Consider the following 11,212-nt stretch of genomic DNA (forward strand, 5'->3'; position numbering starts at 1 on the left):
TGTATGCTACGCCTGTAAACGTATGTGTCAAATATGTCCAATTTCAAATACATCAATTGTATGTGTGCTACATGCGTCAATTTTTACTTTCATAATTCGAAGTCTATGGTACGTTTTGTCGCATGTTATTGCTATTGATCTTCAGTTAGGTGCAAGTTCAGAATCATCATTCTTGTATTCCCGTGTGGCTTCGCAGGAGGTTTTTTGGCTATGTATGTCATAGGTTATGCTCCATTGCAGCCTGAGGCCCGAGTACTCTTTTCAATAGCTTGAGAATTCGAAAGACAAACAAGGCAACAAGGCAACATATACAGAAGCGAGATTATCGAGTATGTGCACTGTTATCCTCTACGGCATTTTTTGAGGGTTTTGCGGCTGCCATTTACAGCGACTATCGCAAAACATGGACTAGAATTTCCCTTGCTTGCAACTGTATAATTCAACTTCATTTTATTGATTTTTAACGCATACTTTACCAATGAACTACCCGCCGTGGTTGCTCAGTGGCTATGGTGTTGGGCTGCTGAGCACGAGGTCGCGGGATCGAATCCCGGCCACGGCGGCTGCATTTCGATGGGGGCGAAATGGGAAAACACCCGTGTACTTAGATTACGGTGCACGTTAAAGAACCCCAGGTGGTCGAAATTACCGCAGTCCTCCACTACGGTGTGCCTCATAATCAGAAAGTGGTTTTGGCACGTAAAACCCCATAATTTAAATTTACTAATTAACTCTATAGGCATCATAAATACTCATGTACCAAAAATAGAATTATGGAAGAGAGCCTGCAGGATGTTTTATAGCGATAGCAACTATATGGACACTCCAGGTGCTTTTCTGGCGTCGCCGTCACCGTGATGTTCTGTATAAAGTCCTAGGGCGATAAAACCGTAGTGGTGTGCCGTATACTGTAGGTGCGAGTGTAAGCGTGCGATGGTGAGCCGGGGAAGGCGATTCAATCTCGCGTGCGCGAGCGAGTAACGCGGGTCGGAATCGCGTCCTCTCCCGTCGCGCCCGAGTCACGGAAGCCAGGCGAGTGACGGGTGCGTTCTTGCACGGCGTCTCATAGCGCGCCGCGATGTCATCCTGGTCTTCCCCTCCGTACAGAATGGGGACACGTCTATCCACGTCTCATTCCGACGCCTCGGACTCCCCGCGGTCTCGGCATCCAAGGGGCGGTTCACCAGGGCTGTCGTGTAAATTGTGACTGTGCTGCAATGCTACCGCTTACAGCGGTACCTTATGGTACGTGACTCAGCAATCGTCTCGACCTTGTCTCTCTTCTCCTTTTTCTTTATCCTTTGTGTCGCCCTCCCATTCCCCAAGGGACTGAGTCATGCTCCCTAGTGGGCTGCAGAAAATAGCGCCTCTTCCTCTTCACAATCCCACTTCCTCATCCGCATTGTCTACTCCAGCGTTGGACTTGCGAATGGCGGACACGGAAGTAAACCCCTTTGGTGGCTGCTGTAGGGACGCATTGCCGGCGCTGGTGTATCTTGAATGCGATCTGCGACGTTGCCAAAGTGCGAGGCAGAGCTGGCGTCATATTCAAAACGATTTGTGTTGTTTGCAAAGTGCATGTAGAGCTAAAGACTTCGTATGAGTGGTATTTTCGAATTTTTCTTCGGGTTGAAGCGAGTGGTGCACGAAGGTCCATTCGCTTGCTGCTGCTGCAATTCTTCACTCCAGCATTTCGACAGCGTGTTCTTGCGCTCATCGAGTGAGATCTGTTCATGTTTACTTGCGCACACGGCATACCGTGTTTCGTGATTATTTATAACACGTTAACGGGCTAGTCGATATGAATTTACGATACAACGTGTAAGGGCAATTGAACAAGGACGTAGAAATAAGCTGACACATAAACACAGCACTGTCTCTGTGTGTTTGTTTTTTTTCCACTTCGTCGTTCAGTCAGGTTTACACAATCAATCTTTCATCATTTAGTTAGTAAGCGAATGTTTGCATGTTTATACTGCCGATAAAACTAATATTGTTACTTCGTACTGCTAACTACTCATTTGATGTCGAAGTCGGTTTTTCACCTTTCTAGTAAAACTGGTAATTTTTAAGACAACCTTGGCCCTCTTCGTTTTTTATTGCTTCCTTAGGGTCGTATGCCGCATTATTTTTTCGATTTTGTTTGCTGTTCACAATCGCTGCTACTAGCAGGCTGCTGGCTATGGCTTATTCAATATATAGAAATATGAGCGAATGATGTACTCTCCTGAGCATTTCTCTATTGCCGTTTCGTAAACATTGACGTCCATTGACCGTGTAACTTTCATACAACAGCCAGAAAACTGAACCACGTTACAATACACCCTATTAGTCAAGGCTCCATTCTGTGGTTCTGTTTAATAGATAGAATGGTAAGAGTTTGACCGACAACTGACAAGGAGAAAATTAAAAAGAAAACATCCAGCAACACAATTCATAACCATGGTTAACTTCTCCCGAACTAAAATACCGAAATTCTTGCAATGACAAAAGCGCATTTATTTCACTTGCACGTTCCGTGGTTCGGTCTTGTTTTGCGAGAAACTGCAATAAACGGCAGAAGCTCTAGTCTTTATTAAAGCGCATAGCTTCCTTTCACTTGATGATTATTTTTTGAGTGGGTACTAGGTGGACGGTGGTCAATGATCTGTGTAGGGACTCGGTGAGAGAAACTTTCGTTCCCTCACTCTCTATTGCTCTGTCTCACTCCCTCTCTCTCTTAATACCTGGACCTTTCTTGCTCATTTTTTTTGCTGGCTTTCTCACTGTTCCTAACATTTCTTCGTGCACTTGTTCGCTCTATTGTGTCTTTTTTTGATCCGTTTGTTTAGTTTACACTCACAAGCACAATTTATATTTTCTGCAAAGCTTTTCTGAGGGGTAATATATAATAAATAAGTAAACCTCCGGAGAAGGCACGTTAATATTACTTTATCTTGGACAGCAGCACTCATCTTTTTGACCTATTTTATTTCTCCTAAATGAGACTTGGATCAAGTGGCGCAAGACGAACTCCGATATGCGGCCGAACTAATAGTCTTTGTGCTATCTCGCCACAATGTCAGCATCATTATTAAGGAAGCTTTTAGCGTGTCATGACACTCACTTACCTTGTACTTCAATTTTTTTTTTCAGAAGATACCAGCTTAAGCTTCTATGTAACTAGCAGAGCTTGTGCTCCCGGTTTCGTTTTGGTAACTCAAGTCGCAGAAAAGCACACAATGCCCGGTTATTTATTTATTTATTTATTTATTTATTTATTTATTTATTAAACCTTGAAGGCCCCAGAGATGGGGTATTAATTTGGGATGGGCTTGGTTTAACAAAACAGTGATACGAGAGCAGCCTTGAAGTGATGAGCGTCGGAGTAGTGCGTGACGTCGGCAGAGAGACCGTTGCAGTTCGTGGCGCTTTTCACATAAGGTGATCGTAGATGAGAGGTAGTCTGCGCCGGGGGAGGACACACGGCTTTGCTGCGGTTAATGCGGCTGGACTGAAGATGAGCTGGTAATATAGCTGAAATGTGGAGTGGTTAATGATAGAATATGTTAAAAAAAACAGTATAGAAATAAGACGTCGTGATTCTAGGTTAGTGAGACCGGCGCGGGTTTCTAGTTCAGACACGCTTGCATGATAAGAATATTCCGAGTAGATAAACCGGGCTGCACGGTTGTGAATTGATTCCAGTGTATATGATAGGTTGTGTTGATGAGGATCCCAGACAGAGCATGCATATTCTAACTTAGGACGGACATATGTAACATAAGCTAACAATTTTACATATGGGGGAGCCAGTCTTAGGTTCCGACGGAAAAAACCAAGTGTTCGATTAGCTGCATTGGCTAAGGTAATGACATGATGTGACCAAGTTAGGGTAGTTGAAAAGGTTATGGCGAGGTACTTATATGAGTCTACCGATGCGATTTAGGCGCCGTATATAGTGTATTTACCTGATTGGTGATGCTGTCTGTGATGAAAAGAAACTGGCGAGGTTCTTTTTAGGATTTAAAGACATCAACCATTCGTTACACCGAAATTAAATGAGATTTAGGTCTGCTTGAAGGAAATCCAACTCTGAAGTGTTAGTTATGCGTCGATAAACTACACAATCGTCTGTGAACAATCGAATGTTAGAAGAGATCTCAGTAGGAAGATCAATAATGTAAATTAGAAAGAGTACTCGTCCGTGAACTGTGCCTTGTGGTACGCCCGAACGGACAGAAGATCGAACACCTGAACTCTGAACACCAGATACCATCTATGAAAACGTTGTGCTTCAAATGCGCAGCGACAAGCTCTACAATAAGGGGCATTCAGTTTGGAAACATCAAGCATTGACGATTCTAACAGTTTTAGTTCTATATGCACTTTAGATATCTTTTATGAACACAAACACGCAGAACTACCTTTTAATATGTGAGAATGTGTTCCATCTGCGGCACCTTATTTAATTAGGAACTATCAAGCAGCTGACAGAGGAGGGTATTGAATAGATCTCTTCAAAGTAGTAGTCGGGAAAGTGGCATTATTTGCAGGAATGTTTAGCAGATTATTGGCTGTGGATATGCGCAATGTTTTCTCCAGCTTCTTCGTCAGATTTATGTTAACGGCGCTGACCTTGGCACCGATACAGAAGGGTTTTCAAATAATCAACGGAGACCATTCGGTTACGTAATGGAATCTTATGTTCTTTACCAGCCCGTCAAATGCCGCAGTGCTACACGCATAACGAGTAGCGTAGCCCGCAGGTTGCGGTCACAGCGCAGACGGATATATTAACGAATAAAAAGCCAGTAAATCGGTCAACAGGGGGATGACGACGTTTGGCCAGATCATTGGATGCTGTATCACCTTATCTACAAGTGTTTTCCAATGATCGCAACTAGACATAGTTCTGTCATGTTCCTTTTGCTACACTTGTTACTTGTATTGTGGGCTGAGAAACTATAGGCGCGTAATAGGAGTCATGAAATAATTTTTCTGCTCAAGGTACAGACGTGTCGTCGTCCCTTTGACGACAACTGCAAATTTAGTGTTATATATAACAGCCGGGTGAGTCGCTGCGGCTCACTCAACTCGTTAATCATTACGGCATGCGCAACAGTGTCAAAGAGAAGATAATTAATTTGCCCCCTGTTGCATTTCGTGTTTTGCTTATGTTGAACCTGAACACGCTTTTTATTTAGTCCAATGTTAAATTAACACAATATGAACATTCTCTACAAGTATAAAAAATATGCTCAAAGGTGCATTTATCTTTCCGGGAGAAGTGCAAAAATCGTTAAAAATGTTTTCTTGTGCTTAAGGAGACTGACTATGAAAATAGTTCCGAAAGGTAAAGATGTCGTCCATCAGGCCTTTTCCAATTTTACACCTAGCATTAGAAAGTAAATTCGTTCTTGTGGCATTTGCATAAAACAATATGTCGAATGCAACTTTTCCCAGATGTGTGCATTGGCGCAGAATACCTATCGCGAGACGCGTACGTTCATTACTTTTACACGCATATGATGACAAGAGCTACTTGTGGATACATATATGTGCTATCCCGACGCATTGTTTGCATACTTGATTCTCTAGATGCACGTTGTCCTTTTAGTTTTAGCGGTCATTCTGTTTTCCATGCGCTTCTAGTCACCGAACTCTGCGTTTGGCATTCGTTGAAAACTTAACTACTTATAAGTGACATTGACGTCGAGTTTTCTTTGAATGTGCGTCATCGGATAGGGCCTTTCTAGAACCAGGCATCACTTCTAAGAATTTACCGTAACAGACAGGTGTGCATTTACGTCACATAAATACCTACCGGAGAAGGGATAGTATTGAATATATTTCATCGCATGTGATGTTCAAGAACCGCCCATTCCTTGCATTACAAATGACGAGAACTACTTGCAGATATCTACAAGTGCATTCCATACGTATATTCAACATAGTTGTATCCCTTGACGATCATATTAATCTTAGCAGCAGCTGTGATTTTTTTCTCCGACTTTTCTCCGAATTTCTCCGATTTTTTCCCCGAATCACCGACCTTCATCTTTGGCAGTCAAGGGAAACATCTTTACTTATTAGCAACATTCATGTCAATTTTTCTTTCAATGTGCCTCATCAGATATTGCCTTTCTAGAACCAAGTAGGCGCGCATAATTTCTGAGAAATTGCCACCGGAGAGATGTGCGCATTGGCGTCACATGAATACCTACCTGAGAAGGGATAGCATCCACTATATTAAACGCATGTAATGACAAGAGCTACTTGTAGATATATAGAAGTGTATTCCCTTGGTATTTTTCTTATAATGGTATCCCTTTACATTGATAGTCCTTTTAGCTGCAGATCTGATCGTTTTTTTTAATCAGATGCCAGTCAGCGAGCTTTATCTTTAGGAATAAATTCCATTCCATCATTTTTCTTGTCTGATACAGCTCGTTTTCATGTGCCTCGTTCCCCTAAGGAAGCAATTACGTAGCAAATCAGCAAACCTTTATTCTTTTGTAACATTATACGTTATCTCGCAACATTCATCCCTTGTATTTTGTTGTGTACATATGAATTCACTTTTGAGGAATCATAAACTATAATATACGGTAGAATACCTTTAATAAATAGGTCTTGCTAAATGTTTTTGAGATTCTTTTTAAAAAGATTGAATGTTCATACCTTAATTTAGTATACTTATCTTACATTATGCACCTTTACTACTACTAATGAAGGGCTTTGTGGATTTATTTGTTTTCTACATAATTGCTTGCAGGAATGTTTGTTTTAATGGCGGTCTCATTAGTTCAATTTAAAAAAAAACCTACATTTTCACTTTCACATTCAAACAGTGTGTATTTGGTAAAGAACGTATCTCGCCGATTGATTTTATTTACTAGACAGTTTCAAAGGAGTGTCACCAAAGATCAACACAACGAAAATTGAATAGAGAAACTGCCCACAATCACACACACTCACATGCACACGTACACCCTCTCAGACACACACTAGCACAAACACGCACTTCGCATCAGTCAGGGGAATGAGGCAAATGCACTGGGACCGACAGGGAAATGAGCATCTCTTTTTCACCTACGCCGTTCCTTGCAGTCGTCCATTCTTGTAAAACCACAATAGAAGCGTCTAAATGTTGAGCTATGATTTCTTACATGGAAATATCTTCCATCCCAGAGGTAAAACCAGTGTCTTGCGGCGCCTCCAGTGTGAATCCAGGGCGTTTTCTCACGTTGGATAACATTAGAGACTGTGATGCTCGATAGCCTCTCAGAATGAGAGGAGCTCGCTCGAAAATAGATTGACCGTACTGGGAGATACGCTTCTCTCACTATTAATAGGTTCGGGCACAGTAATATGCGCTAAATACACACAAGATTTTGAGAAGTATCACTGGTTTATGCCGGCAGCTACGCTGGCTGAAGCTTCAAAAACTCAGATGCACAAATTTTAGCTTCAACATGTCACTCGCGCCTAGCCTGATACGCCCCTTGCGAAAATACCTTACCAGGGCCTATATAAGAGTTTAATATATGGTTACCGACAAAATTGGTTTCATGCGGCCAGATGTGCCATATAAAGGCTATATATGTCCATTTATCTCCATTTTGATTAGCGCCGACGTATGGGCCACTCAAACCTCATAAATGACCATATCTGGTTAATTTGTATATGCACATATGTTCATATGGCGCCCTTATATGCTAATATCTGAAATGTTAGAGTTAAATGTCAAAGGCACTGAAATTTAAAGCATACTTCATTGGTTTATATTGTCCCAATATTGCAGCACCACGATAAAACTGCAATTTCACAGCTGTGATTAGAATTAAGTAGAACAGCGTGGATGTGAGAAAGGTTCATGTGCATGCTGAAATTAGACGGTTAATCGGCTTGCCCATCAACCGGTATATCGAATGCAATGCGATGCTTGCAACGGCAATAACATCCGAACTGCGATCTTGAGTTTCAGCCCAGACATTGCATGGTACCAAGCAAATCATTTTGTAATTTAGGCTTCATCTGGCCGGCATCCTGTTGATTAAGTGCACAGAAGGAAGCTCTTTTCGTAACGCAGCATATTGTCAAAAGTTGTGCCGCACACCGGTAACTACACAACACCAATGTGCGGCCAGAGAAATATTTATTGAAGAGAACTTGATCCCCGCATCATTATACAAGCAAAAGTAACTACTCCAGCAACCGCAACATGCACGAACTCGGGCTTCGATAGACAACACAGAAGCGATCACCTGTGTGTGGGCAATATTAAAAGGCGGTCAAGAAACAAGCGCCACACTTTCGGGACAGACTTCCCAATTTCCATGCCAGACACGATCGGGCTATTTTAGGTACGAAGCTTGTATCGCTGTAGGTTTAGGAAAGTGCTTACACCCGAAACAATCTTTATCCTTGGGCCACTTGCCCAGGTGCATAACCGAGAAGCCAAGTGGTAATATTAACTGAAAAGGCTAGCCTCCCATCACAACATAAATTTTGCAAAACTAAATTTGGCGCTTCGTTTAGCAAGAGGAAAATAGCGAACCTTGTGTTGTCGCTTGGCTGCCTATTTCTGGTTGTTCGGATTTGGCGGGCTCTGCCGCCATTATGGCTTTACGGTTAACGAGGAACTCTTCCACGTAGTGAAAGATTTCCACCTGAGCCGGAGAAGAACGCCCCGCCGTGCCTCCTGTGCCAAAGAAGGGGGTGCGCCTTAGCCTCGCCTTCCTCGCTCACGTATGTGAGATTGAGCCGCCTTTGCCGATTCAACCTGACGTGCTTTAAATCGTGCATACAGCATGAGGCGCTTGGTGACGATTTTATCGCTCTGGCAGCTTATACGGAGCATCACGGTGGCGGCGAAATGTGACTTGATTGTATATGCAATTGGCTATCGCAATGAAAAAGCTAGTTTATGCAGGAATCCGCGTATTAGCTCGAGCTACTCATTTATTTAGAGTTGAACTGGAAATAAGAATATTTGCTACAATGCACTTGTGTGGCCTTCAGCACTGTGCCCCACTGAATAAATAAAAAAAAACATTTCGTAAGTTTGTCGTCACCCGACGACGGTTAATGATTTTTTTTTCCTGTTCATTTAGAGCTTTTTTTGAAATCAAATAGCCGTTCAGCAGTATTGAATCACATGTACATATTTTGTAATATTGTGAGAAAAATATCAAATAGTAGATAAACCACAACATACCATGGATCTTATTCATAATAACCTATCATTATTCTCTGTGTATACAGAAACTAGTCATATACCGCTATATTTCGAGGTTTCGCAAATCAGTTCTGCAAACTTACGCAAGGCGGAGGAAATTTCACGGAAGGAGCAAACTAACATCTCCTCGTATGTATGCTACGTATGTATATTTATGTGTCAAATATGTCTTATTTGAAATATGTCAATTGTATGTGTGCTACAGATCTCAAGTTCTACTTTCATGATTCGATGTCTATGGTAGGTTTTCTTGGATGTTACTGCTATTGATAAGACTGCCCTGGCGTTGTCTCCATTATGTTCAATGTGTGGTATGTGCGGTGACATAGAACATTACCTTATGTGCTGTACCCTGTATAACGCGGAAAGGAGTGTGGTATTCCGGTCCCTGAAGAAGACAGGAGTTCCTCACAGTGCGCGTAGTGCCAGTGGCTTCGTGTGAGGGATATTTTGAAATTTTCGTTTGGGTTAAAGCGAGAGATGCACGAAAGTCAATTCGCTTGCTGCTACTCCAATTGTTCACTCCAGCATTTTCACAGCTTGTTCTCGTACTCATCTAGTGAGATGTGTTCACGTTTACCTGCGTGCACGAGACACTGGGTTCCCTAATTATTTCTATCATGTTCGCGGACTGGTTGGTATGACTTTACGATAGCATGTTTAACCCTTTCGGCCCTGGCGTCGTCAATTGATCCCACAAAGTAAAACGTATTTCTCACATGTAAAACCAAAACTGAAAACAATAATTTTTTTGTGGGTTGTTCCTCCGAGAGCCCTGTCGCTACTGCGATCAGCAGCGGAGCATTTTGTGGACGCTCACGTGATGACGACGACGAAGTGTTTGTTCGTACCATGGCTGAGCAGCCTTCGGCTAAGTATCGACTTTCACAATGTATAACTTTTGAAGTCTCGGGTATTTGTGGCTGATATTTTTTATACTTATTTCCTACTGTTAGCGTAGGCGGCATGCGGAAAATCGTAGGCCTAACCTGCATACTTCTACTGTTGTGACCCTTTGTTTACATGTCCACTTTTGACGACATCAGGGCTTAGTGGTTGTAAGTCGTGCGTTCTTCGCTTTAGCCGTATTCTCTTTCATATTTTTCTGGTGCATCGATAATGGCGGCCTTATTTTAGTCGTGCCATGTCAACGCTCACGACGCTTGCAAGAATGCACGGATAGTCTCTTTGAAGAACTGGACGACGGTAAATTATCAGACGTGGAAGGCGAGTGCGACGAGTCTGGCGGCAGCGGTGACGAGGGGGACGACGCGCTTGGAACCACAGCGGAGAGCGAGTGTGACAGTTGAGAAGCTGATTCGGAAGAGGATAGCACACAACCAATGGCAAGCGGCTGGGCGAGACAGCCTTTCAAGGTGCCAGAGACCATATTCAAAGAGGCCGCTCACGAAGGCCTTCACATGGAAGATGAGATATTCTCACCATTTGGTTATTTTAGCCGTTATGTCCCGAAGAGCGTCTTTACTGAGCTTGCTGAGAAAACATATCAGTATTCTGTTTTTCAGTTTGGCACGTGTGTAAGCACTGATGAAGATGAAATCAGCCGCCTGGTGGCTCTCCATCTGATAATGGGTGTCCTGAAATATCCAAGGTTTCACCTATATTGGAATCCTGCAATGAGAATTGCTAACATTGCATCAAGCGAGATCTCGCACAACCGCTTCGAGAAGCTGTGCAACACTCCTCACATTGTTGATGCGAACAAGCCGGACATCAATGAGAGACTCTGGAAGGTGAGACCTCTGCTCAAGAATTTGCAAGCAAGGTGCCATGATCTCGAGGTATAGGAGCATCTGTGCATTGATGAGCAGATTGTCCCTTTCAAGGGCCGTTTGGACATAACGCAATATGTAAAGGGCAAGCCTCACCCTTGGGGTGTCAAGGCCAACTCGCTCCAACGCTAGGGCACAGCCGTGTGAAATGGACGGTTGCGCAGGGAAAGTTCGAATTTTTTGTGAAAAGTGCAAA

The sequence above is a fragment of the Dermacentor andersoni genome, chromosome 7, assembly GCF_023375885.2.
Source record: "Dermacentor andersoni chromosome 7, qqDerAnde1_hic_scaffold, whole genome shotgun sequence".
Taxonomy (NCBI): domain Eukaryota; kingdom Metazoa; phylum Arthropoda; class Arachnida; order Ixodida; family Ixodidae; genus Dermacentor; species Dermacentor andersoni.